This window comes from Leptodactylus fuscus, chromosome 7 (assembly GCF_031893055.1).
Source record: "Leptodactylus fuscus isolate aLepFus1 chromosome 7, aLepFus1.hap2, whole genome shotgun sequence".
Lineage (NCBI taxonomy): Eukaryota > Metazoa > Chordata > Amphibia > Anura > Leptodactylidae > Leptodactylus > Leptodactylus fuscus.
This window is the reverse complement of record NC_134271.1, coordinates 28,813,544-28,839,822: the sequence shown is the minus strand read 5'-3', so window position 1 is coordinate 28,839,822 and position 26,279 is coordinate 28,813,544. Positions and strand designations below refer to the sequence as shown.

General features: G+C 48.5%; 15 non-coding genes across 15 annotated transcripts; all 15 read right to left on the bottom strand.

Annotated features, from left to right (window-relative positions):
• Window positions 1-321: 321 nt before the first annotated feature.
• Window positions 322-393, bottom strand: TRNAD-GUC (transfer RNA aspartic acid (anticodon GUC)). Its single transcript has one exon. It is a non-coding gene; the product is annotated as a tRNA-Asp (tRNA).
• Window positions 394-1,157: 764 nt separating this feature from the next.
• TRNAD-GUC (transfer RNA aspartic acid (anticodon GUC)) lies at window positions 1,158-1,229 on the bottom strand. Its single transcript has one exon. It is a non-coding gene; the product is annotated as a tRNA-Asp (tRNA).
• Window positions 1,230-1,992: 763 nt separating this feature from the next.
• On the bottom strand, window positions 1,993-2,064 carry TRNAD-GUC (transfer RNA aspartic acid (anticodon GUC)). Its single transcript has one exon. It is a non-coding gene; the product is annotated as a tRNA-Asp (tRNA).
• Window positions 2,065-3,664: 1,600 nt separating this feature from the next.
• TRNAD-GUC (transfer RNA aspartic acid (anticodon GUC)) lies at window positions 3,665-3,736 on the bottom strand. Its single transcript has one exon. It is a non-coding gene; the product is annotated as a tRNA-Asp (tRNA).
• Window positions 3,737-4,500: 764 nt separating this feature from the next.
• TRNAD-GUC (transfer RNA aspartic acid (anticodon GUC)) lies at window positions 4,501-4,572 on the bottom strand. Its single transcript has one exon. It is a non-coding gene; the product is annotated as a tRNA-Asp (tRNA).
• A 1,601-nt stretch (window positions 4,573-6,173) lies between these two features.
• Window positions 6,174-6,245, bottom strand: TRNAD-GUC (transfer RNA aspartic acid (anticodon GUC)). Its single transcript has one exon. It is a non-coding gene; the product is annotated as a tRNA-Asp (tRNA).
• A 764-nt stretch (window positions 6,246-7,009) lies between these two features.
• On the bottom strand, window positions 7,010-7,081 carry TRNAD-GUC (transfer RNA aspartic acid (anticodon GUC)). The gene has a single exon. It is a non-coding gene; the product is annotated as a tRNA-Asp (tRNA).
• Window positions 7,082-7,845: 764 nt separating this feature from the next.
• Window positions 7,846-7,917, bottom strand: TRNAD-GUC (transfer RNA aspartic acid (anticodon GUC)). The gene has a single exon. It is a non-coding gene; the product is annotated as a tRNA-Asp (tRNA).
• A 1,600-nt stretch (window positions 7,918-9,517) lies between these two features.
• On the bottom strand, window positions 9,518-9,589 carry TRNAD-GUC (transfer RNA aspartic acid (anticodon GUC)). The gene has a single exon. It is a non-coding gene; the product is annotated as a tRNA-Asp (tRNA).
• Window positions 9,590-10,353: 764 nt separating this feature from the next.
• TRNAD-GUC (transfer RNA aspartic acid (anticodon GUC)) lies at window positions 10,354-10,425 on the bottom strand. The gene has a single exon. It is a non-coding gene; the product is annotated as a tRNA-Asp (tRNA).
• A 764-nt stretch (window positions 10,426-11,189) lies between these two features.
• Window positions 11,190-11,261, bottom strand: TRNAD-GUC (transfer RNA aspartic acid (anticodon GUC)). Its single transcript has one exon. It is a non-coding gene; the product is annotated as a tRNA-Asp (tRNA).
• An 8,290-nt stretch (window positions 11,262-19,551) lies between these two features.
• Window positions 19,552-19,623, bottom strand: TRNAD-GUC (transfer RNA aspartic acid (anticodon GUC)). Its single transcript has one exon. It is a non-coding gene; the product is annotated as a tRNA-Asp (tRNA).
• Window positions 19,624-21,223: 1,600 nt separating this feature from the next.
• Window positions 21,224-21,295, bottom strand: TRNAD-GUC (transfer RNA aspartic acid (anticodon GUC)). The gene has a single exon. It is a non-coding gene; the product is annotated as a tRNA-Asp (tRNA).
• Window positions 21,296-22,059: 764 nt separating this feature from the next.
• Window positions 22,060-22,131, bottom strand: TRNAD-GUC (transfer RNA aspartic acid (anticodon GUC)). The gene has a single exon. It is a non-coding gene; the product is annotated as a tRNA-Asp (tRNA).
• Window positions 22,132-22,895: 764 nt separating this feature from the next.
• Window positions 22,896-22,967, bottom strand: TRNAD-GUC (transfer RNA aspartic acid (anticodon GUC)). The gene has a single exon. It is a non-coding gene; the product is annotated as a tRNA-Asp (tRNA).
• Window positions 22,968-26,279: the final 3,312 nt, after the last annotated feature.

The window sequence follows — 26,279 nt, the reverse complement described above, 5'->3', positions numbered from 1 at the left end:
TCTTGAGTCATTTGAATGGCGAAGTCCATGGAAAGGAAACTGAAGTTGGACAAAATTAACCTTCTTTTCCCCAAAGGAAAAGTGGGTGTGGCGTGTCATTCCTGGGGACCAAGCTGTGTTTGGAAGGCGAAATGAAGGGAAAGATAGCCCGGCATTGTCGAGGTGACATGTGCGAGATGCTAGGAAGCCCGAAATGCTTTTTTGGTGTCAAACAGGAAGCTGTACTGCCATGGATGGGCTAGGTCAAAGTGGCAACGATGAAGAGGATCCTGGGAAAGAGTTCCAGAGAAAGCAAGGCTGAGGAGAGAAAAAGAGGAAGCACTCCCCGTCGGGGAATCGAACCCCGGTCTCCCGCGTGACAAGCGGGGATACTCACCACTATACTAACGAGGAAAAAGCTGACCGCCGTGCCGATTGCGCTCCAGCCAAAGATGAGGTTTCCGCGACCGACCGGAAAGGAATGATCTATTTCATTGCGCCACTGAAATGGAAGGGTGAAGGAAAAAACACACATGTGGCAGCGGTTAATAGCAAATTGCATTGGATTTAGTCATTGACCTTTTTTTCTCAAAAGGAGGCGACATCTGGGAAAAAAAGGTGGCGGCAAAGATACGGCAGTCTTGGGACAGATGGGTCGACTCTTGGGATCTGTAAAAGTTTCGCCGTTTGCACGCCCTGAGACTTTCTGCCAAAAAGAAAAGGAAACTTCTGCAGATGATGGTGGATTCCCGTGCCATCTCATCACACTGGATTGCATGGATTTTTCAAGAAAGACTTCAAGCCTTCCTTTGGCTACTGGATCTTTGGTGACAAGATTGGCGCTTCTACAGATGATATCTTGAGTCATTTGAATGGCGAAGTCCATGGAAAGGAAACTGAAGTTGGACAAAATTAACCTTCTTTTCCCCAAAGGAAAAGTGGGTGTGGCGTGTCATTCCTGGGGACCAAGCTGTGTTTGGAAGGCGAAATGAAGGGAAAGATAGCCCGGCATTGTCGAGGTGACATGTGCGAGATGCTAGGAAGCCCGAAATGCTTTTTTGGTGTCAAACAGGAAGCTGTACTGCCATGGATGGGCTAGGTCAAAGTGGCAACGATGAAGAGGATCCTGGGAAAGAGTTCCAGAGAAAGCAAGGCTGAGGAGAGAAAAAGAGGAAGCACTCCCCGTCGGGGAATCGAACCCCGGTCTCCCGCGTGACAGGCGGGGATACTCACCACTATACTAACGAGGAAAAAGCTGACCGCCGTGCCGATTGCGCTCCAGCCAAAGATGAGGTTTCCGCGACCGACCGGAAAGGAATGATCTATTTCATTGCGCCACTGAAATGGAAGGGTGAAGGAAAAAACACACATGTGGCAGCGGTTAATAGCAAATTGCATTGGATTTAGTCATTGACCTTTTTTTCTCAAAAGGAGGCGACATCTGGGAAAAAAAGGTGGCGGCAAAGATACGGCAGTCTTGGGACAGATGGGTCGACTCTTGGGATCTGTAGAAGTTTGGCCGTTTGCACGCCCTGAGACTTTCTGCCAAAAAGAAAAGGAAACTTCTGCAGATGATGGTGGATTCCCGTGCCATCTCATCACACTGGATTGCATGGATTTTTCAAGAAAGACTTCAAGCCTTCCTTTGGCTACTGGATCTTTGGTGACAAGATTGGCGCTTCTACAGATGATATCTTGAGTCATTTGAATGGCGAAGTCCATGGAAAGGAAACTGAAGTTGGACAAAATTAACCTTCTTTTCCCCAAAGGAAAAGTGGGTGTGGCGTGTCATTCCTGGGGACCAAGCTGTGTTTGGAAGGCGAAATGAAGGGAAAGATAGCCCGGCATTGTCGAGGTGACATGTGCGAGATGCTAGGAAGCCCGAAATGCTTTTTTGGTGTCAAACAGGAAGCTGTACTGCCATGGATGGGCTAGTCAAAGTGGCAACGATGAAGAGGATCCTGGGAAAGAGTTCCAGAGAAAGCAAGGCTGAGGAGAGAAAAAGAGGAAGCACTCCCCGTCGGGGAATCGAACCCCGGTCTCCCGCGTGACAGGCGGGGATACTCACCACTATACTAACGAGGAAGAAGGTGACCGCCGCGCCGATTGCGCTCCAGCCGAAGATGAGGTTTCCGCGACCGACCGGAAAGGAATGATCTATTTCATTGCGCCACTGAAATGGAAGGGTGAAGGAAAAAACACACATGTGGCAGCGGTTAATAGCAAATTGCATTGGATTTAGTCATTGACCTTTTTTTCTCAAAAGGAGGCGACATCTGGGAAAAAAAGGTGGCGGCAAAGATACGGCAGTCTTGGGACAGATGGGTCGACTCTTGGGATCTGTAGAAGTTTGGCCGTTTGCACGCCCTGAGACTTTCTGCCAAAAAGAAAAGGAAACTTCTGCAGATGATGGTGGATTCCCGTGCCATCTCATCACACTGGATTGCATGGATTTTTCAAGAAAGACTTAAAGCCTTCCTTTGGCTACTGGATCTTTGGTGACAAGATTGGCGCTTCTACAGATGATATCTTGAGTCATTTGAATGGCGAAGTCCATGGAAAGGAAACTGAAGTTGGACAAAATTAACCTTCTTTTCCCCAAAGGAAAAGTGGGTGTGGCGTGTCATTCCTAGGGACCAAGCTGTGTTTGGAAGGCGAAATGAAGGGAAAGATAGCCCGGCATTGTCGAGGTGACATGTGCGAGATGTTAGGAAGCCCAAAATGCTTTTTTGGTGTCAAACAGGAAGCTGTACTGCCATGGATGGGCTAGGTCAAAGTGGCAACGATGAAGAGGATCCTGGGAAAGAGTTCCAGAGAAAGCAAGGCTGAGGAGAGAAAAAGAGGAAGCACTCCCCGTCGGGGAATCGAAACCCGGTCTCCCGCGTGACAGGCGGGGATACTCACCACTATACTAACGAGGAAGAAGCTGACCGCCACGCCGATTGCGCTCCAGCCGAAGATGAGGTTTCCGCGACCGACCGGAAAGGAATGATCTATTTCATTGCGCCACTGAAATGGAAGGGTGAAGGAAAAAACACACATGTGGCAGCGGTTAATAGCAAATTGCATTGGATTTAGTCATTGACCTTTTTTTCTCAAAAGGAGGCGACATCTGGGAAAAAAAGGTGGCGGCAAAGATACGGCAGTCTTGGGACAGATGGGTCGACTCTTGGGATCTGTAAAAGTTTGGCCGTTTGCACGCCCTGAGACTTTCTGCCAAAAAGAAAAGGAAACTTCTGCAGATGATGGTGGATTCCCGTGCCATCTCATCACACTGGATTGCATGGATTTTTCAAGAAAGACTTCAAGCCTTCCTTTGGCTACTGGATCTTTGGTGACAAGATTGGCGCTTCTACAGATGATATCTTGAGTCATTTGAATGGCGAAGTCCATGGAAAGGAAACTGAAGTTGGACAAAATTAACCTTCTTTTCCCCAAAGGAAAAGTGGGTGTGGCGTGTCATTCCTGGGGACCAAGCTGTGTTTGGAAGGCGAAATGAAGGGAAAGATAGCCCGGCATTGTCGAGGTGACATGTGCGAGATGCTAGGAAGCCCGAAATGCTTTTTTGGTGTCAAACAGGAAGCTGTACTGCCATGGATGGGCTAGGTCAAAGTGGCAACGATGAAGAGGATCCTGGGAAAGAGTTCCAGAGAAAGCAAGGCTGAGGAGAGAAAAAGAGGAAGCACTCCCCGTCGGGGAATCGAACCCCGGTCTCCCGCGTGACAGGCGGGGATACTCACCACTATACTAACGAGGAAAAAGCTGACCGCCGTGCCGATTGCGCTCCAGCCAAAGATGAGGTTTCCGCGACCGACCGGAAAGGAATGATCTATTTCATTGCGCCACTGAAATGGAAGGGTGAAGGAAAAAACACACATGTGGCAGCGGTTAATAGCAAATTGCATTAGATTTAGTCATTGACCTTTTTTTCTCAAAAGGAGGCGACATCTGGGAAAAAAAGGTGGCGGCAAAGATACGGCAGTCTTGGGACAGATGGGTCGACTCTTGGGATCTGTAGAAGTTTGGCCGTTTGCACGCCCTGAGACTTTCTGCCAAAAAGAAAAGGAAACTTCTGCAGATGATGGTGGATTCCCGTGCCATCTCATCACACTGGATTGCATGGATTTTTCAAGAAAGACTTAAAGCCTTCCTTTGGCTACTGGATCTTTGGTGACAAGATTGGCGCTTCTACAGATGATATCTTAAGTCATTTGAATGGCGTAGTCCATGGAAAGGAAACTGAAGTTGGACAAAATTAACCTTCTTTTCCCCAAAGGAAAAGTGGGTGTGGCGTGTCATTCCTAGGGACCAAGCTGTGTTTGGAAGGCGAAATGAAGGGAAAGATAGCCCGGCATTGTCGAGGTGACATGTGCGAGATGCTAGGAAGCCCAAAATGCTTTTTTGGTGTCAAACAGGAAGCTATACTGCCATGGATGGGCTAGGTCAAAGTGGCAACGATGAAGAGGATCCTGGGAAAGAGTTCCAGAGAAAGCAAGGCTGAGGAGAGAAAAAGAGGAAGCACTCCCCGTCGGGGAATCGAACCCCGGTCTCCCGCGTGACAGGCGGGGATACTCACCACTATACTAACGAGGAAGAAGCTGACCGCCGTGCCGATTGCGCTCCAGCCGAAGATGAGGTTTCCGCGACCGACCGGAAAGGAATGATCTATTTCATTGCGCCACTGAAATGGAAGGGTGAAGGAAAAAACACACATGTGGCAGCGGTTAATAGCAAGTTGCATTGGATTTAGTCATTGACCTTTTTTTCTCAAAAGGAGGCGACATCTGGGAAAAAAAGGTGGCGGCAAAGATACGGCAGTCTTGGGACAGATGGGTCGACTCTTGGGATCTGTAGAAGTTTGGCCGTTTGCACGCCCTGAGACTTTCTGCCAAAAAGAAAAGGAAACTTCTGCAGATGATGGTGGATTCCCGTGCCATCTCATCACACTGGATTGCATGGATTTTTCAAGAAAGACTTCAAGCCTTCCTTTGGCTACTGGATCTTTGGTGACAAGATTGGCGCTTCTACAGATGATATCTTGAGTCATTTGAATGGCGAAGTCCATGGAAAGGAAACTGAAGTTGGACAAAATTAACCTTCTTTTCCCCAAAGGAAAAGTGGGTGTGGCGTGTCATTCCTGGGGACCAAGCTGTGTTTGTAAAGGCGAAATGAAGGGAAAGATAGCCCGGCATTGTCGAGGTGACATGTGCGAGATGCTAGGAAGCCCGAAATGCTTTTTTGGTGTCAAACAGGAAGCTGTACTGCCATGGATGGGCTAGGTCAAAGTGGCAACGATGAAGAGGATCCTGGGAAAGAGTTCCAGAGAAAGCAAGGCTGAGGAGAGAAAAAGAGGAAGCACTCCCCGTCGGGGAATCGAAACCCGGTCTCCCACGTGACAGGTGGGGATACTCACCACTATACTAACGAGGAAGAAGCTGACCGCCACGCCGATTGCGCTCCAGCCGAAGATGAGGTTTCCGCGACCGACCGGAAAGGAATGATCTATTTCATTGCGCCACTGAAATGGAAGGGTGAAGGAAAAAACACACATGTGGCAGCGGTTAATAGCAAATTGCATTGGATTTAGTCATTGACCTTTTTTTCTCAAAAGGAGGCGACATCTGGGAAAAAAAGGTGGCGGCAAAGATACGGCAGTCTTGGGACAGATGGGTCGACTCTTGGGATCTGTAAAAGTTTCGCCGTTTGCACGCCCTGAGACTTTCTGCCAAAAAGAAAAGGAAACTTCTGCAGATGATGGTGGATTCCCGTGCCATCTCATCACACTGGATTGCATGGATTTTTCAAGAAAGACTTCAAGCCTTCCTTTGGCTACTGGATCTTTGGTGACAAGATTGGCGCTTCTACAGATGATATCTTGAGTCATTTGAATGGCGAAGTCCATGGAAAGGAAACTGAAGTTGGACAAAATTAACCTTCTTTTCCCCAAAGGAAAAGTGGGTGTGGCGTGTCATTCCTGGGGACCAAGCTGTGTTTGGAAGGCGAAATGAAGGGAAAGATAGCCCGGCATTGTCGAGGTGACATGTGCGAGATGCTAGGAAGCCCGAAATGCTTTTTTGGTGTCAAACAGGAAGCTGTACTGCCATGGATGGGCTAGGTCAAAGTGGCAACGATGAAGAGGATCCTGGGAAAGAGTTCCAGAGAAAGCAAGGCTGAGGAGAGAAAAAGAGGAAGCACTCCCCGTCGGGGAATCGAACCCCGGTCTCCCGCGTGACAGGCGGGGATACTCACCACTATACTAACGAGGAAAAAGCTGACCGCCGTGCCGATTGCGCTCCAGCCAAAGATGAGGTTTCCGTGACCGACCGGAAAGGAATGATCTATTTCATTGCGCCACTGAAATGGAAGGGTGAAGGAAAAAACACACATGTGGCAGCGGTTAATAGCAAATTGCATTGGATTTAGTCATTGACCTTTTTTTCTCAAAAGGAGGCGACATCTGGGAAAAAAAGGTGGCGGCAAAGATACGGCAGTCTTGGGACAGATGGGTCGACTCTTGGGATCTGTAAAAGTTTCGCCGTTTGCACGCCCTGAGACTTTCTGCCAAAAAGAAAAGGAAACTTCTGCAGATGATGGTGGATTCCCGTGCCATCTCATCACACTGGATTGCATGGATTTTTCAAGAAAGACTTCAAGCCTTCCTTTGGCTACTGGATCTTTGGTGACAAGATTGGCGCTTCTACAGATGATATCTTGAGTCATTTGAATGGCGAAGTCCATGGAAAGGAAACTGAAGTTGGACAAAATTAACCTTCTTTTCCCCAAAGGAAAAGTGGGTGTGGCGTGTCATTCCTGGGGACCAAGCTGTGTTTGGAAGGCGAAATGAAGGGAAAGATAGCCCGGCATTGTCGAGGTGACATGTGCGAGATGCTAGGAAGCCCGAAATGCTTTTTTGGTGTCAAACAGGAAGCTGTACTGCCATGGATGGGCTAGGTCAAAGTGGCAACGATGAAGAGGATCCTGGGAAAGAGTTCCAGAGAAAGCAAGGCTGAGGAGAGAAAAAGAGGAAGCACTCCCCGTCGGGGAATCGAACCCCGGTCTCCCGCGTGACAGGCGGGGATACTCACCACTATACTAACGAGGAAAAAGCTGACCGCCGTGCCGATTGCGCTCCAGCCAAAGATGAGGTTTCCGCGACCGACCGGAAAGGAATGATCTATTTCATTGCGCCACTGAAATGGAAGGGTGAAGGAAAAAACACACATGTGGCAGCGGTTAATAGCAAATTGCATTGGATTTAGTCATTGACCTTTTTTTCTCAAAAGGAGGCGACATCTGGGAAAAAAAGGTGGCGGCAAAGATACGGCAGTCTTGGGACAGATGGGTCGACTCTTGGGATCTGTAGAAGTTTGGCCGTTTGCACGCCCTGAGACTTTCTGCCAAAAAGAAAAGGAAACTTCTGCAGATGATGGTGGATTCCCGTGCCATCTCATCACACTGGATTGCATGGATTTTTCAAGAAAGACTTCAAGCCTTCCTTTGGCTACTGGATCTTTGGTGACAAGATTGGCGCTTCTACAGATGATATCTTGAGTCATTTGAATGGCGAAGTCCATGGAAAGGAAACTGAAGTTGGACAAAATTAACCTTCTTTTCCCCAAAGGAAAAGTGGGTGTGGCGTGTCATTCCTGGGGACCAAGCTGTGTTTGGAAGGCGAAATGAAGGGAAAGATAGCCCGGCATTGTCGAGGTGACATGTGCGAGATGCTAGGAAGCCCGAAATGCTTTTTTGGTGTCAAACAGGAAGCTGTACTGCCATGGATGGGCTAGGTCAAAGTGGCAACGATGAAGAGGATCCTGGGAAAGAGTTCCAGAGAAAGCAAGGCTGAGGAGAGAAAAAGAGGAAGCACTCCCCGTCGGGGAATCGAACCCCGGTCTCCCGCGTGACAGGCGGGGATACTCACCACTATACTAACGAGGAAGAAGGTGACCGCCGCGCCGATTGCGCTCCAGCCGAAGATGAGGTTTCCGCGACCGACCGGAAAGGAATGATCTATTTCATTGCGCCACTGAAATGGAAGGGTGAAGGAAAAAACACACATGTGGCAGCGGTTAATAGCAAATTGCATTGGATTTAGTCATTGACCTTTTTTTCTCAAAAGGAGGCGACATCTGGGAAAAAAAGGTGGCGGCAAAGATACGGCAGTCTTGGGACAGATGGGTCGACTCTTGGGATCTGTAAAAGTTTCGCCGTTTGCACGCCCTGAGACTTTCTGCCAAAAAGAAAAGGAAACTTCTGCAGATGATGGTGGATTCCCGTGCCATCTCATCACACTGGATTGCATGGATTTTTCAAGAAAGACTTCAAGCCTTCCTTTGGCTACTGGATCTTTGGTGACAAGATTGGCGCTTCTACAGATGATATCTTGAGTCATTTGAATGGCGAAGTCCATGGAAAGGAAACTGAAGTTGGACAAAATTAACCTTCTTTTCCCCAAAGGAAAAGTGGGTGTGGCGTGTCATTCCTGGGGACCAAGCTGTGTTTGGAAGGCGAAATGAAGGGAAAGATAGCCCGGCATTGTCGAGGTGACATGTGCGAGATGCTAGGAAGCCCGAAATGCTTTTTTGGTGTCAAACAGGAAGCTGTACTGCCATGGATGGGCTAGGTCAAAGTGGCAACGATGAAGAGGATCCTGGGAAAGAGTTCCAGAGAAAGCAAGGCTGAGGAGAGAAAAAGAGGAAGCACTCCCCGTCGGGGAATCGAACCACGGTCTCCCGCGTGACAGGCGGGGATACTCACCACTATACTAACGAGGAAAAAGCTGACCGCCGAGCCGATTGCGCTCCAGCCAAAGATGAGGTTTCCGCGACCGACCGGAAAGGAATGATCTATTTCATTGCGCCACTGAAATGGAAGGGTGAAGGAAAAAACACACATGTGGCAGCGGTTAATAGCAAATTGCATTGGATTTAGTCATTGACCTTTTTTTCTCAAAAGGAGGCGACATCTGGGAAAAAAAGGTGGCGGCAAAGATACGGCAGTCTTGGGACAGATGGGTCGACTCTTGGGATCTGTAGAAGTTTGGCCGTTTGCACGCCCTGAGACTTTCTGCCAAAAAGAAAAGGAAACTTCTGCAGATGATGGTGGATTCCCGTGCCATCTCATCACACTGGATTGCATGGATTTTTCAAGAAAGACTTCAAGCCTTCCTTTGGCTACTGGATCTTTGGTGACAAGATTGGCGCTTCTACAGATGATATCTTGAGTCATTTGAATGGCGAAGTCCATGGAAAGGAAACTGAAGTTGGACAAAATTAACCTTCTTTTCCCCAAAGGAAAAGTGGGTGTGGCGTGTCATTCCTGGGGACCAAGCTGTGTTTGGAAGGCGAAATGAAGGGAAAGATAGCCCGGCATTGTCGAGGTGACATGTGCGAGATGCTAGGAAGCCCGAAATGCTTTTTTGGTGTCAAACAGGAAGCTGTACTGCCATGGATGGGCTAGGTCAAAGTGGCAACGATGAAGAGGATCCTGGGAAAGAGTTCCAGAGAAAGCAAGGCTGAGGAGAGAAAAAGAGGAAGCACTCCCCGTCGGGGAATCGAACCCCGGTCTCCCGCATGACAGGCGGGGATACTCACCACTATACTAACGAGGAAAAAGCTGACCGCCGTGCCGATTGCGCTCCAGCCAAAGATGAGGTTTCCGCGACCGACCGGAAAGGAATGATCTATTTCATTGCGCCACTGAAATGGAAGGGTGAAGGAAAAAACACACATGTGGCAGCGGTTAATAGCAAATTGCATTGGATTTAGTCATTGACCTTTTTTTCTCAAAAGGAGGCGACATCTGGGAAAAAAAGGTGGCGGCAAAGATACGGCAGTCTTGGGACAGATGGGTCGACTCTTGGGATCTGTAGAAGTTTGGCCGTTTGCACGCCCTGAGACTTTCTGCCAAAAAGAAAAGGAAACTTCTGCAGATGATGGTGGATTCCTGTGCCATCTCATCACACTGGATTGCATGGATTTTTCAAGAAAGACTTCAAGCCTTCCTTTGGCTACTGGATCTTTGGTGACAAGATTGGCGCTTCTACAGATGATATCTTGAGTCATTTGAATGGCGAAGTCCATGGAAAGGAAACTGAAGTTGGACAAAATTAACCTTCTTTTCCCCAAAGGAAAAGTGGGTGTGGCGTGTCATTCCTGGGGACCAAGCTGTGTTTGGAAGGCGAAATGAAGGGAAAGATAGCCCGGCATTGTCGAGGTGACATGTGCGAGATGCTAGGAAGCCCGAAATGCTTTTTTGGTGTCAAACAGGAAGCTGTACTGCCATGGATGGGCTAGGTCAAAGTGGCAACGATGAAGAGGATCCTGGGAAAGAGTTCCAGAGAAAGCAAGGCTGAGGAGAGAAAAAGAGGAAGCACTCCCCGTCGGGGAATCGAACCCCGGTCTCCCGCGTGACAGGCGGGGATACTCACCACTATACTAACGAGGAAGAAGGTGACTGCCGCGCCGATTGCGCTCCAGCCGAAGATGAGGTTTCCGCGACCGACCGGAAAGGAATGATCTATTTCATTGCGCCACTGAAATGGAAGGGTGAAGGAAAAAACACACATGTGGCAGCGGTTAATAGCAAATTGCATTGGATTTAGTCATTGACCTTTTTTTCTCAAAAGGAGGCGACATCTGGGAAAAAAAGGTGGCGGCAAAGATACAGCAGTCTTGGGACAGATGGGTCGACTCTTGGGATCTGTAGAAGTTTGGCCGTTTGCACGCCCTGAGACTTTCTGCCAAAAAGAAAAGGAAACTTCTGCAGATGATGGTGGATTCCCGTGCCATCTCATCACACTGGATTGCATGGATTTTTCAAGAAAGACTTCAAGCCTTCCTTTGGCTACTGGATCTTTGGTGACAAGATTGGCGCTTCTACAGATGATATCTTGAGTCATTTGAATGGCGAAGTCCATGGAAAGGAAACTGAAGTTGCACAAAATTAACCTTCTTTTCCCCAAAGGAAAAGTGGGTGTGGCGTGTCATTCCTGGGGACCAAGCTGTGTTTGGAAGGTGAAATGAAGAGAAAAAAAGACCGGCATTGTCGAGGTGACATGTTAGAGATGCTAGGAAGCCCGAAATGCTTTTTTGGTGTCAAACAGGAAGCTGTACTGCCATGGATGGGCTAGGTCAAAGTGGCAACGATGAAGAGGATCCTGGGAAAGAGTTCCAGAGAAAGGAAGGCTGAGGAGAGAAAAAGAGGAAGCACTCCCCGTCGGGGAATCGAACCCCGGTCTCCCGCGTGACAGGCGGGGATACTTACCACTATACTAACGAGGAAGAAGGTGACCACTACGCCGATTGCGCTCCAGCCGAAGATGAGGTTTCCGTGACCGACCGGAAAGGAATGATCTATTTCATTGCGCCACTGAAATGGAAGGGTGAAGGAAAAAACACACATGTGGCAGCGGTTAATAGCAAATTGCATTGGATTTAGTCATTGACCTTTTTTTCTCAAAAGGAGGCGACATCTGGGAAAAAAAGGTGGCGGCAAAGATACGGCAGTCTTGGGACAGATGGGTCGACTCTTGGGATCTGTAGAAGTTTGGCCGTTTGCACGCCCTGAGACTTTCTGCCAAAAAGAAAAGGAAACTTCTGCAGATGATGGTGGATTCCCGTGCCATCTCATCACACTGGATTGCATGGATTTTTCAAGAAAGACTTCAAGCCTTCCTTTGGCTACTGGATCTTTGGTGACAAGATTGGCGCTTCTACAGATGATATCTTGAGTCATTTGAATGGCGAAGTCCATGGAAAGGAAACTGAAGTTGGACAAAATTAACCTTCTTTTCCCCAAAGGAAAAGTGGGTGTGGCGTGTCATTCCTGGGGACCAAGCTGTGTTTGGAAGGCGAAATGAAGGGAAAGATAGCCCGGCATTGTCGAGGTGACATGTGCGAGATGCTAGGAAGCCCGAAATGCTTTTTTGGTGTCAAACAGGAAGCTGTACTGCCATGGATGGGCTAGGTCAAAGTGGCAACGATGAAGAGGATCCTGGGAAAGAGTTCCAGAGAAAGCAAGGCTGAGGAGAGAAAAAGAGGAAGCACTCCCCGTCGGGGAATCAAACCCCGGTCTCCCGCGTGACAGGCAGGGATACTCACCACTATACTAACGAGGAAGAAGGTGACCGCCGCGCCGATTGCACTCCAGCCGAAGATGAGGTTTCCGCGACCGACCGGAAAGGAATGATCTATTTCATTGCGCCACTGAAATGGAAGGGTGAAGGAAAAAACACACATGTGGCAGCGGTTAATAGCAAATTGCATTGGATTTAGTCATTGACCTTTTTTTCTCAAAAGGAGGCGACATCTGGGAAAAAAAGGTGGCGGCAAAGATACGGCAGTCTTGGGACAGATGGGTCGACTCTTGGGATCTGTAGAAGTTTGGCCGTTTGCACGCCCTGAGACTTTCTGCCAAAAAGAAAAGGAAACTTCTGCAGATGATGGTGGATTCCCGTGCCATCTCATCACACTGGATTGCATGGATTTTTCAAGAAAGACTTCAAGCCTTCCTTTGGCTACTGGATCTTTGGTGACAAGATTGGCGCTTCTACAGATGATATCTTGAGTCATTTGAATGGCGAAGTCCATGGAAAGGAAACTGAAGTTGGACAAAATTAACCTTCTTTTCCCCAAAGGAAAAGTGGGTGTGGCGTGTCATTCCTGGGGACCAAGCTGTGTTTGGAAGGCGAAATGAAGGGAAAGATAGCCCGGCATTGTCGAGGTGACATGTGCGAGATGCTAGGAAGCCCGAAATGCTTTTTTGGTGTCAAACAGGAAGCTGTACTGCCATGGATGGGCTAGGTCAAAGTGGCAACGATGAAGAGGATCCTGGGAAAGAGTTCCAGAGAAAGCAAGGCTGAGGAGAGAAAAAGAGGTAGCACTCCCCGTCAGGGAATCGAACCCCGGTCTCCCGCGTGACAGGCGGGGATACTCACCACTATACTAACGAGGAAGAAGGTGACCGCCGTGCCGATTGCGCTCCAGCCGAAGATGAGGTTTCCGCGACCGACCGGAAAGGAATGATCTATTTCATTGCGCCACTGAAATGGAAGGGTGAAGGAAAAAACACACATGTGGCAGCGGTTAATAGCAAATTGCATTGGATTTAGTCATTGACCTTTTTTTCTCAAAAGGAGGCGACATCTGGGAAAAAAAGGTGGCGGCAAAGATACGATAGTCTTGGGACAGATGGGTCGACTCTTGGGATCTGTAGAAGTTTGGCCGTTTGCACGCCCTGAGACTTTCTGCCAAAAAGAAAAGGAAACTTCTGCAGATGATGGTGGATTCCCGTGCCATCTCATCACACTGGATTGCATGGATTTTTCAAGAAAGACTTCAAGCCTTCCTTTGGCTACTGGATCTTTGGTGACAAGATTGGCGCTTCTACAGATGATATCTTGAGTCATTTGAATGGCGAAGTCCATGGAAAGGAAACTGAAGTTGGACAAAATTAACCTTCTTTTCCCCAAAGGAAAAGTGGGTGTGGCGTGTCATTCCTGGGGACCAAGCTGTGTTTGGAAGGCGAAATGAAGGGAAAGATAGCCCGGCATTGTCGAGGTGACATGTGCGAGATGCTAGGAAGCCCGAAATGCTTTTTTGGTGTCAAACAGGAAGCTGTACTGCCATGGATGGGCTAGGTCAAAGTGGCAACGATGAAGAGGATCCTGGGAAAGAGTTCCAGAGAAAGCAAGGCTGAGGAGAGAAAAAGAGAAAGCACTCCCCGTTGGGGGAATCGAACCCCGGTCTCCCGCGTGACAGGCAGGGATACTCACCACTATACTAATGAGGAAGAAGATGACTGCTGTGCTGATTGTGCTCCAGCCGAACATGAGGTTTCCGCGACCGACCGGAAAGGAATGATCTATTTCATTGCGCCACTGAAATGGAAGGGTGAAGGAAAAAACACACATGTGGCAGCGGTTAATAGCAAATTGCATTGGATTTAGTCATTGACCTTTTTTTCTCAAAAGGAGGTGACATCTGGGAAAAAAAGGTGGCGGCAAAGATACGGCAGTCTTGGGACAGATGGGTCGACTCTTGGGATCTGTAGAAGTTTGGCCGTTTGCACGCCCTGAGACTTTCTGCCAAAAAGAAAAGGAAACTTCTGCAGATGATGGTGGATTCCCGTGCCATCTCATCACACTGGATTGCATGGATTTTTCAAGAAAGACTTCAAGCCTTCCTTTGGCTACTGGATCTTTGGTGACAAGATTGGCGCTTCTACAGATGATATCTTGAGTCATTTGAATGGCGAAGTCCATGGAAAGGAAACTGAAGTTGGACAAAATTAACCTTCTTTTCCCCAAAGGAAAAGTGGGTGTGGCGTGTCATTCCTGGGGACCAAGCTGTGTTTGGAAGGCGAAATGAAGGTAAAGATAGCCCGGCATTGTCGAGGTGACATGTGCGAGATGCTAGGAAGCCCGAAATGCTTTTTTGGTGTCAAACAGGAAGCTGTACTGCCATGGATGGGCTAGGTCAAAGTGGCAACGATGAAGAGGATCCTGGGAAAGAGTTCCAGAGAAAGCAAGGCTGAGGAGAGAAAAAGAGGAAGCACTCCCCGTCGGGGAATCGAACCCCGGTCTCCCGCGTGACAGGCAGGGATACTCACCACTATACTAACGAGGAAGAAGGTAACCGCCGCGCCGATTGCGCTCCAGCCGAAGATGAGGTTTCCGCGACCGACCGGAAAGGAATGATCTATTTCATTGCGCCACTGAAATGGAAGGGTGAAGGAAAAAACACACATGTGGCAGCAGTTAATAGCAAATTGCATTGGATTTAGTCATTGACCTTTTTTTCTCAAAAGGAGGCGACATCTGGGAAAAAAAGGTGGCGGCAAAGATACGGCAGTCTTGGGACAGATGGGTCGACTCTTGGGATCTGTAGAAGTTTGGCCGTTTGCACGCCCTGAGACTTTCTGCCAAAAAGAAAAGGAAACTTCTGCAGATGATGGTGGATTCCCGTGCCATCTCATCACACTGGATTGCATGGATTTTTCAAGAAAGACTTCAAGCCTTCCTTTGGCTACTGGATCTTTGGTGACAAGATTGGCGCTTCTACAGATGATATCTTGAGTCATTTGAATGGCGAAGTCCATGGAAAGGAAACTGAAGTTGGACAAAATTAACCTTCTTTTCCCCAAAGGAAAAGTGGGTGTGGCGTGTCATTCCTGGGGACCAAGCTGTGTTTGGAAGGCGAAATGAAGGTAAAAATAGCCCGGCATTGTCGAGGTGACATGTGCGAGATGCTAGGAAGCCCGAAATGCTTTTTTGGTGTCAAACAGGAAGCTGTACTGCCATGGATGGGCTAGGTCAAAGTGGCAACGATGAAGAGGATCCTGGGAAAGAGTTCCAGAGAAAGCAAGGCTGAGGAGAGAAAAAGAGGAAGCACTCCCCGTCGGGGAATCAAACCCCGGTCTCCCGCGTGACAGGCGGGGATACTCACCACTATACTAACGAGGAAGAAGGTGACCGCCGCGCCGATTGCGCTCCAGCCGAAGATGAGGTTTCCGCGACCGACCGGAAAGGAATGATCTATTTCATTGCGCCACTGAAATGGAAGGGTGAAGGAAAAAACACACATGTGGCAGCGGTTAATAGCAAATTGCATTGGATTTAGTCATTGACCTTTTTTTCTCAAAAGGAGGCGACATCTGGGAAAAAAAGGTGGCGGCAAAGATACGGCAGTCTTGGGACAGATGGGTCGACTCTTGGGATCTGTAGAAGTTTGGCCGTTTGCACGCCCTGAGACTTTCTGCCAAAAAGAAAAGGAAACTTCTGCAGATGATGGTGGATTCCCGTGCCATCTCATCACACTGGATTGCATGGATTTTTCAAGAAAGACTTCAAGCCTTCCTTTGGCTACTGGATCTTTGGTGACAAGATTGGCGCTTCTACAGATGATATCTTGAGTCATTTGAATGGCGAAGTCCATGGAAAGGAAACTGAAGTTGGACAAAATTAACCTTCTTTTCCCCAAAGGAAAAGTGGGTGTGGCGTGTCATTCCTGGGGACCAAGCTGTGTTTGGAAGGCGAAATGAAGGGAAAGATAGCCCGGCATTGTCGAGGTGACATGTGCGAGATGCTAGGAAACCCGAAATGCTTTTTTGGTGTCAAACAGGAAGCTGTACTGCCATGGATGGGCTAGGTCAAAGTGGCAACGATGAAGAGGATCCTGGGAAAGAGTTCCAGAGAAAGCAAGGCTGAGGAGAGAAAAAGAGGAAGCACTCCCCGTCGGGGAATCGAACCCCGGTCTCCCGCGTGACAGGCGGGGATCCTCACCACTATACTAACGAGGAAGAAGCTGACCGCCACGCCGATTGCGCTCCAGCCGAAGATGAGGTTTCCGCGACCGACGGGAAAGGAATGATCTATTTCATTGCGCCACTGAAATGGAAGGGTGAAGGAAAAAACACACATGTGGCAGCGGTTAATAGCAAATTGCATTGGATTTAGTCATTGACCTTTTTTTCTCAAAAGGAGGCGACATCTGGGAAAAAAAGGTGGCGGCAAAGATACGGCAGTCTTGGGACAGATGGGTCGACTCTTGGGATCTGTAGAAGTTTGGCCGTTTGCACGCCCTGAGACTTTCTGCCAAAAAGAAAAGGAAACTTCTGCAGATGATGGTGGATTCCCGTGCCATCTCATCACACTGGATTGCATGGAGTTTTCAAGAAAGACTTCAAGCCTTCCTTTGGCTACTGGATCTTTGGTGACAAGATTGGCGCTTCTACAGATGATATCTTGAGTCATTTGAATGGCGAAGTCCATGGAAAGGAAACTGAAGTTGGACAAAATTAACCTTCTTTTCCCCAAAGGAAAAGTGGGTGTGGCGTGTCATTCCTGGGGACCAAGCTGTGTTTGGAAGGCGAAATGAAGGGAAAGATAGCCCGGCATTGTCGAGGTGACATGTGCGAGATGCTAGGAAGCCCGAAATGCTTTTTTGGTGTCAAACAGGAAGCTGTACTGCCATGGATGGGCTAGGTCAAAGTGGCAACGATGAAGAGGATCCTGGGAAAGAGTTCCAGAGAAAGCAAGGCTGAGGAGAGAAAAAGAGAAAGCACTCCCCGTTGGGGGAATCGAACCCCGGTCTCCCGCGTGACAGGCGGGGATACTCACCACTATACTAATGAGGAAGAAGATGACTGCTGTGCCGATTGTGCTCCAGCCGAAGATGAGGTTTCCGCGACCGACCGGAAAGGAATGATCTATTTCATTGCGCCACTGAAATGGAAGGGTGAAGGAAAAAACACACATGTGGCAGCGGTTAATAGCAAATTGCATTGGATTTAGTCATTGACCTTTTTTTCTCAAAAGGAGGTGACATCTGGGAAAAAAAGGTGGCGGCAAAGATACGGCAGTCTTGGGACAGATGGGTCGACTCTTGGGATCTGTAGAAGTTTGGCCGTTTGCACGCCCTGAGACTTTCTGCCAAAAAGAAAAGGAAACTTCTGCAGATGATGGTGGATTCCCGTGCCATCTCATCACACTGGATTGCATGGATTTTTCAAGAAAGACTTCAAGCCTTCCTTTGGCTACTGGATCTTTGGTGACAAGATTGGCGCTTCTACAGATGATATCTTGAGTCATTTGAATGGCGAAGTCCATGGAAAGGAAACTGAAGTTGGACAAAATTAACCTTCTTTTCCCCAAAGGAAAAGTGGGTGTGGCGTGTCATTCCTGGGGACCAAGCTGTGTTTGGAAGGCGAAATGAAGGTAAAGATAGCCCGGCATTGTCGAGGTGACATGTGCGAGATGCTAGGAAGCCCGAAATGCTTTTTTGGTGTCAAACAGGAAGCTGTACTGCCATGGATAGGCTAGGTCAGAGTGGCAACGATGAAGAGGATCCTGGGAAAGAGTTCCAGAGAAAGCAAGGCTGAGGAGAGAAAAAGAGGAAGCACTCCCCGTCGGGGAATCGAACCCCGGTCTCCCGCGTGACAGACGGGGATACTCACCACTATACTAACGAGGAAGAAGGTGACCGCCGTGCCGATTGCGCTCCAGCCGAAGATGAGGTTTCCGCGACCGACCGGAAAGGAATGATCTATTTCATTGCGCCACTGAAATGGAAGGGTGAAGGAAAAAACACACATGTGGCAGCGGTTAATAGCAAATTGCATTGGATTTAGTCATTGACCTTTTTTTCTCAAAAGGAGGCGACATCTGGGAAAAAAAGGTGGCGGCAAAGATACGGCAGTCTTGGGACAGATGGATCGACTCTTGGGATCTGTAGAAGTTTGGCCGTTTGCACGCCCTGAGACTTTCTGCCAAAAAGAAAAGGAAACTTCTGCAGATGATGGTGGATTCCCGTGCCATCTCATCACACTGGATTGCATGGATTTTTCAAGAAAGACTTCAAGCCTTCCTTTGGCTACTGGATCTTTGGTGACAAGATTGGCGCTTCTACAGATGATATCTTGAGTCATTTGAATGGCGAAGTCCATGGAAAGGAAACTGAAGTTGCACAAAATTAACCTTCTTTTCCCCAAAGGAAAAGTGGGTGTGGCGTGTCATTCCTGGGGACCAAGCTGTGTTTGGAAGGCGAAATGAAGGGAAAGATAGCCCGGCATTGTCGAGGTGACATGTGCGAGATGCTAGGAAGCCCGAAATGCTTTTTTGGTGTCAAACAGGAAGCTGTACTGCCATGGATGGGCTAGGTCAAAGTGGCAACGATGAAGAGGATCCTGGGAAAGAGTTCCAGAGAAAGCAAGGCTGAGGAAAGAAAAAGAGGAAGCACTCCCCGTCGGGGAATCGAACCCCGGTCTCCCGCGTGACAGGCGGGGATACTCACCACTATACTAATGAGGAAGAAGCTGACCGCCGCGCCGATTGCGCTCCAGCCGAAGATGAGGTTTCCGCGACCGACCGGAAAGGAATGATCTATTTCATTGCGCCACTGAAATGGAAGGGTGAAGGAAAAAACACACATGTGGCAGCGGTTAATAGCAAATTGCATTGGATTTAGTCATTGACCTTTTTTTCTCAAAAGGAGGCGACATCTGGGAAAAAAAGGTGGCGGCAAAGATACGGCAGTCTTGGGACAGATGGGTCGACTCTTGGGATCTGTAGAAGTTTGGCCGTTTGCACGCCCTGAGACTTTCTGCCAAAAAGAAAAGGAAACTTCTGCAGATGATGGTGGATTCCCGTGCCATCTCATCACACTGGATTGCATGGATTTTTCAAGAAAGACTTCAAGCCTTCCTTTGGCTACTGGATCTTTGGTGACAAGATTGGCGCTTCTACAGATGATATCTTGAGTCATTTGAATGGCGAAGTCCATGGAAAGGAAACTGAAGTTGGACAAAATTAACCTTCTTTTCCCCAAAGGAAAAGTGGGTGTGGCGTGTCATTCCTGGGGACCAAGCTGTGTTTGGAAGGCGAAATGAAGGTAAAGATAGCCCGGCAATGTCGAGGTGACATGTGCGAGATGCTAGGAAGCCCGAAATGCTTTTTTGGTGTCAAACAGGAAGCTGTACTGCCATGGATAGGCTAGGTCAGAGTGGCAACGATGAAGAGGATCCTGGGAAAGAGTTCCAGAGAAAGCAAGGCTGAGGAGAGAAAAAGAGGAAGCACTCCCCGTCGGGGAATCGAACCCCGGTCTCCCGCGTGACAGGCGGGGATACTCACCACTATACTAACGAGGAAGAAGGTGACTGCCGCGCCGATTGCGCTCCAGCCGAAGATGAGGTTTCCGCGACCGACCGGAAAGGAATGATCTATTTCATTGCGCCACTGAAATGGAAGGGTGAAGGAAAAAACACACATGTGGCAGCGGTTAATAGCAAATTGCATTGGATTTAGTCATTGACCTTTTTTTCTCAAAAGGAGGCGACATCTGGGAAAAAAAGGTGGCGGCAATGATACGGCAGTCTTGGGACAGATGGGTCGACTCTTGGGATCTGTAGAAGTTTGGCCGTTTGCACGCCCTGAGACTTTCTGCCAAAAAGAAAAGGAAACTTCTGCAGATGATGGTGGATTCCCATGCCATCTCATCACACTGGATTGCATGGATTTTTCAAGAAAGACTTCAAGCCTTCCTTTGGCTACTGGATCTTTGGTGACAAGATTGGCGCTTCTACAGATGATATCTTGAGTCATTTGAATGGCGAAGTCCATGGAAAGGAAACTGAAGTTGCACAAAATTAACCTTCTTTTCCCCAAAGGAAAAGTGGGTGTGGCGTGTCATTCCTGGGGACCAAGCTGTGTTTGGAAGGTGAAATGAAGAGAAAAAAAGACCGGCATTGTCGAGGTGACATGTTAGAGATGCTAGGAAGCCCGAAATGCTTTTTTGGTGTCAAACAGGAAGCTGTACTGCCATGGATGGGCTAGGTCAAAGTGGCAACGATGAAGAGGATCCTGGGAAAGAGTTCCAGAGAAAGGAAGGCTGAGGAGAGAAAAAGAGGAAGCACTCCCCGTCGGGGAATCGAACCCCGGTCTCCCACGTGACAGGCGGGGATACTTACCACTATACTAACGAGGAAGAAGGTGACCACTACGCCGATTGCGCTCCAGCCGAAGATGAGGTTTCCGTGACCGACCGGAAAGGAATGATCTATTTCATTGCGCCACTGAAATGGAAGGGTGAAGGAAAAAACACACATGTGGCAGCGGTTAATAGCAAATTGCATTGGATTTAGTCATTGACCTTTTTTTCTCAAAAGGAGGCGACATCTGGGAAAAAAAGGTGGCGGCAAAGATATGGCAGTCTTGGGACAGATGGGTCGACTCTTGGGATCTGTAGAAGTTTGGCCGTTTGCACGCCCTGAGACTTTCTGCCAAAAAGAAAAGGAAACTTCTGCAGATGATGGTGGATTCCCGTGCCATCTCATCACACTGGATTGCATGGATTTTTCAAGAAAGACTTCAAGCCTTCCTTTGGCTACTGGATCTTTGGTGACAAGATTGGCGCTTCTACAGATGATATCTTGAGTCATTTGAATGGCGAAGTCCATGGAAAGGAAACTGAAGTTGGACAAAATTAACCTTCTTTTCCCCAAAGGAAAAGTGGGTGTGGCGTGTCATTCCTGGGGACCAAGCTGTGTTTGGAAGGCGAAATGAAGGTAAAGATAGCCCGGCATTGTCGAGGTGACATGTGCGAGATGCTAGGAAGCCCGAAATGCTTTTTTGGTGTCAAACAGGAAGCTGTACTGCCATGGATAGGCTAGGTCAGAGTGGCAACGATGAAGAGGATCCTGGGAAAGAGTTCCAGAGAAAGCAAGGCTGAGGAGAGAAAAAGAGGAAGCACTCCCCGTCGGGGAATCGAACCCCGGTCTCCCGCGTGACAGGCGGGGATACTCACCACTATACTAACGAGGAAGAAGGTGACCGCCGCGCCGATTGCGCTCCAGCCGAAGATGAGGTTTCCGCGACCGACCGGAAAGGAATGATCTATTTCATTGCGCCACTGAAATGGAAGGGTGAAGGAAAAAACACACATGTGGCAGCGGTTAATAGCAAATTGCATTGGATTTAGTCATTGACCTTTTTTTCTCAAAAGGAGGCGACATCTGGGAAAAAAAGGTGGCGGCAATGATACGGCAGTCTTGGGACAGATGGGTCGACTCTTGGGATCTGTAGAAGTTTGGCCGTTTGCACGCCCTGAGACTTTCTGCCAAAAAGAAAAGGAAACTTCTGCAGATGATGGTGGATTCCCGTGCCATCTCATCACACTGGATTGCATGGATTTTTCAAGAAAGACTTCAAGCCTTCCTTTGGCTACTGGATCTTTGGTGACAAGATTGGCGCTTCTACAGATGATATCTTGAGTCATTTGAATGGCGAAGTCCATGGAAAGGAAACTGAAGTTGCACAAAATTAACCTTCTTTTCCCCAAAGGAAAAGTGGGTGTGGCGTGTCATTCCTGGGGACCAAGCTGTGTTTGGAAGGTGAAATGAAGAGAAAAAAAGACCGGCATTGTCGAGGTGACATGTTAGAGATGCTAGGAAGCCCGAAATGCTTTTTTGGTGTCAAACAGGAAGCTGTACTGCCATGGATGGGCTAGGTCAAAGTGGCAACGATGAAGAGGATCCTGGGAAAGAGTTCCAGAGAAAGGAAGGCTGAGGAGAGAAAAAGAGGAAGCACTCCCCGTCGGGGAATCGAACCCCGGTCTCCCGCGTGACAGGCGGGGATACTTACCACTATACTAACGAGGAAGAAGGTGACCACTACGCCGATTGCGCTCCAGCCGAAGATGAGGTTTCCGTGACCGACCGGAAAGGAATGATCTATTTCATTGCGCCACTGAAATGGAAGGGTGAAGGAAAAAACACACATGTGGCAGCGGTTAATAGCAAATTGCATTGGATTTAGTCATTGACCTTTTTTTCTCAAAAGGAGGCGACATCTGGGAAAAAAAGGTGGCGGCAAAGATACGGCAGTCTTGGGACAGATGGGTCGACTCTTGGGATCTGTAGAAGTTTGGCCGTTTGCACGCCCTGAGACTTTCTGCCAAAAAGAAAAGGAAACTTCTGCAGATGATGGTGGATTCCCGTGCCATCTCATCACACTGGATTGCATGGATTTTTCAAGAAAGACTTCAAGCCTTCCTTTGGCTACTGGATCTTTGGTGACAAGATTGGCGCTTCTACAGATGATATCTTGAGTCATTTGAATGGCGAAGTCCATGGAAAGGAAACTGAAGTTGGACAAAATTAACCTTCTTTTCCCCAAAGGAAAAGTGGGTGTGGCGTGTCATTCCTGGGGACCAAGCTGTGTTTGGAAGGCGAAATGAAGGGAAAGATAGCCCGGCATTGTCGAGGTGACATGTGCGAGATGCTAGGAAGCCCGAAATGCTTTTTTGGTGTCAAACAGGAAGCTGTACTGCCATGGATGGGCTAGGTCAAAGTGGCAACGATGAAGAGGATCCTGGGAAAGAGTTCCAGAGAAAGGAAGGCTGAGGAGAGAAAAAGAGGAAGCACTCCCCGTCGGGGAATCGAACCCCGGTCTCCCGCGTGACAGGCGGGGATACTTACCACTATACTAACGAGGAAGAAGGTGACCACTACGCCGATTGCGCTCCAGCCGAAGATGAGGTTTCCGTGACCGACCGGAAAGGAATGATCTATTTCATTGCGCCACTGAAATGGAAGGGTGAAGGAAAAAACACACATGTGGCAGCGGTTAATAGCAAATTGCATTGGATTTAGTCATTGACCTTTTTTTCTCAAAAGGAGGCGACATCTGGGAAAAAAAGGTGGCGGCAAAGATACGGCAGTCTTGGGACAGATGGGTCGACTCTTGGGATCTGTAGAAGTTTGGCCGTTTGCACGCCCTGAGACTTTCTGCCAAAAAGAAAAGGAAACTTCTGCAGATGATGGTGGATTCCCGTGCCATCTCATCACACTGGATTGCATGGATTTTTCAAGAAAGACTTCAAGCCTTCCTTTGGCTACTGGATCTTTGGTGACAAGATTGGCGCTTCTACAGATGATATCTTGAGTCATTTGAATGGCGAAGTCCATGGAAAGGAAACTGAAGTTGGACAAAATTAACCTTCTTTTCCCCAAAGGAAAAGTGGGTGTGGCGTGTCATTCCTGGGGACCAAGCTGTGTTTGGAAGGCGAAATGAAGGGAAAGATAGCCCGGCATTGTCGAGGTGACATGTGCGAGATGCTAGGAAGCCCGAAATGCTTTTTTGGTGTCAAACAGGAAGCTGTACTGCCATGGATGGGCTAGGTCAAAGTGGCAACGATGAAGAGGATCCTGGGAAAGAGTTCCAGAGAAAGCAAGGCTGAGGAGAGAAAAAGAGGAAGCACTCCCCGTCGGGGAGTCGAACCCCGGTCTCCCGCGTGACAGGCGGGGATACTCACCACTATACTAATGAGGAAGAAGCTGACCGCCGCGCCGATTGCGCTCCAGCCGAAGATGAGGTTTCCGCGACCGACCGGAAAGGAATGATCTATTTCATTGCGCCACTGAAATGGAAGGGTGAAGGAAAAAACACACATGTGGCAGCGGTTAATAGCAAATTGCATTGGATTTAGTCATTGACCTTTTTTTCTCAAAAGGAGGCGACATCTGGGAAAAAAAGGTGGCGGCAAAGATACGGCAGTCTTGGGACAGATGGGTCGACTCTTGGGATCTGTAGAAGTTTGGCCGTTTGCACGCCCTGAGACTTTCTGCCAAAAAGAAAAGGAAACTTCTGCAGATGATGGTGGATTCCCGTGCCATCTCATCACACTGGATTGCATGGATTTTTCAAGAAAGACTTCAAGCCTTCCTTTGGCTACTGGATCTTTGGTGACAAGATTGGCGCTTCTACAGATGATATCTTAAGTCATTTGAATGGCGAAGTCCATGGAAAGGAAACTGAAGTTGGACAAAATTAACCTTCTTTTCCCCAAAGGAAAAGTGGGTGTGGCGTGTCATTCCTAGGGACCAAGCTGTGTTTGGAAGGCGAAATGAAGGTAAACATAGCCCGGCATTGTCGAGGTGACATGTGCGAGATGCTAGGAAGCCCGAAATGCTTTTTTGGTGTCAAACAGGAAGCTGTACTGCCATGGATGGGCTAGGTCAAAGTGGCAACGATGAAGAGGATCCTGGGAAAGAGTTCCAGAGAAAGCAAGGCTGAGGAGAGAAAAAGAGGAAGCACTCCCCGTCTGGGAATCGAACCCCGGTCTCCCGCGTGACAGGCGGGGATACTCACCACTATACTAACGAGGAAGAAGGTGACCGCCGCGCCGATTGCGCTCCAGCCGAAGATGAGGTTTCCGCGACCGACCGGAAAGGAATGATCTATTTCATTGCGCCACTGAAATGGAAGGGTGAAGGAAAAAACACACATGTGGCAGCGGTTAATAGCAAATTGCATTGGATTTAGTCATTGACCTTTTTTTCTCAAAAGGAGGCGACATCTGGGAAAAAAAGGTGGCGGCAAAGATACGGCAGTCTTGGGACAGATGGGTCGACTCTTGGGATCTGTAGAAGTTTGGCCGTTTGCACGCCCTGAGACTTTCTGCCAAAAAGAAAATGAAACTTCTGCAGATGATGGTGGATTCCCGTGCCATCTCATCACACTGGATTGCATGGATTTTTCAAGAAAGACTTCAAGTCTTCCTTTGGCTACTGGATCTTTGGTGACAAGATTGGCGCTTCTACAGATGATATCTTGAGTCATTTGAATGGCGAAGTCCATGGAAAGGAAACTGAAGTTGCACAAAATTAACCTTCTTTTCCCCAAAGGAAAAGTGGGTGTGGCGTGTCATTCCTGGGGACCAAGCTGTGTTTGGAAGGTGAAATGAAGAGAAAAAAAGACCGGCATTGTCGAGGTGACATGTTAGAGATGCTAGGAAGCCCGAAATGCTTTTTTGGTGTCAAACAGGAAGCTGTACTGCCATGGATGGGCTAGGTCAAAGTGGCAACGATGAAGAGGATCCTGGGAAAGAGTTCCAGAGAAAGGAAGGCTGAGGAGAGAAAAAGAGGAAGCACTCCCCGTCGGGGAATCGAACCCCGGTCTCCCGCGTGACAGGCGGGGATACTTACCACTATACTAACGAAGAAGAAGGTGACCACTGCGCCGATTGCGCTCCAGCCGAAGATGAGGTTTCCGTGACCGACCGGAAAGGAATGATCTATTTCATGGCGCCACTGAAATGGAAGGGTGAAGGAAAACCACACATGTGGCAGCGGTTAATAGCAAATTGCATTGGATTTAGTCATTGACCTTTTTTTCTCAAAAGGAGGCGACATCTGGGAAAAAAAGGTGGCGGCAAAGATACGGCAGTCTTGGGACAGATGGGTCGACTCTTGGGATCTGTAGAAGTTTGGCCGTTTGCACGCCCTGAGACTTTCTGCCAAAAAGAAAAGGAAACTTCTGCAGATGATGGTGGATTCCCGTGCCATCTCATCACACTGGATTGCATGGATTTTTCAAGAAAGACTTCAAGCCTTCCTTTGGCTACTGGATCTTTGGTGACAAGATTGGCGCTTCTACAGATGATATCTTGAGTCATTTGAATGGCGAAGTCCATGGAAAGGAAACTGAAGTTGGACAAAATTAACCTTCTTTTCCCCAAAGGAAAAGTGGGTGTGGCGTGTCATTCCTGGGGACCAAGCTGTGTTTGGAAGGCGAAATGAAGGGAAAGATAGCCCGGCATTGTCGAGGTGACATGTGCGAGATGCTAGGAAGCCCGAAATGCTTTTTTGGTGTCAAACAGGAAGCTGTACTGCCATGGATGGGCTAGGTCAAAGTGGCAACGATGAAGAGGATCCTGGGAAAGAGTTCCAGAGAAAGCAAGGCTGAGGAAAGAAAAAGAGGAAGCACTCCCCGTCGGGGAATCGAACCCCGGTCTCCCGCGTGACAG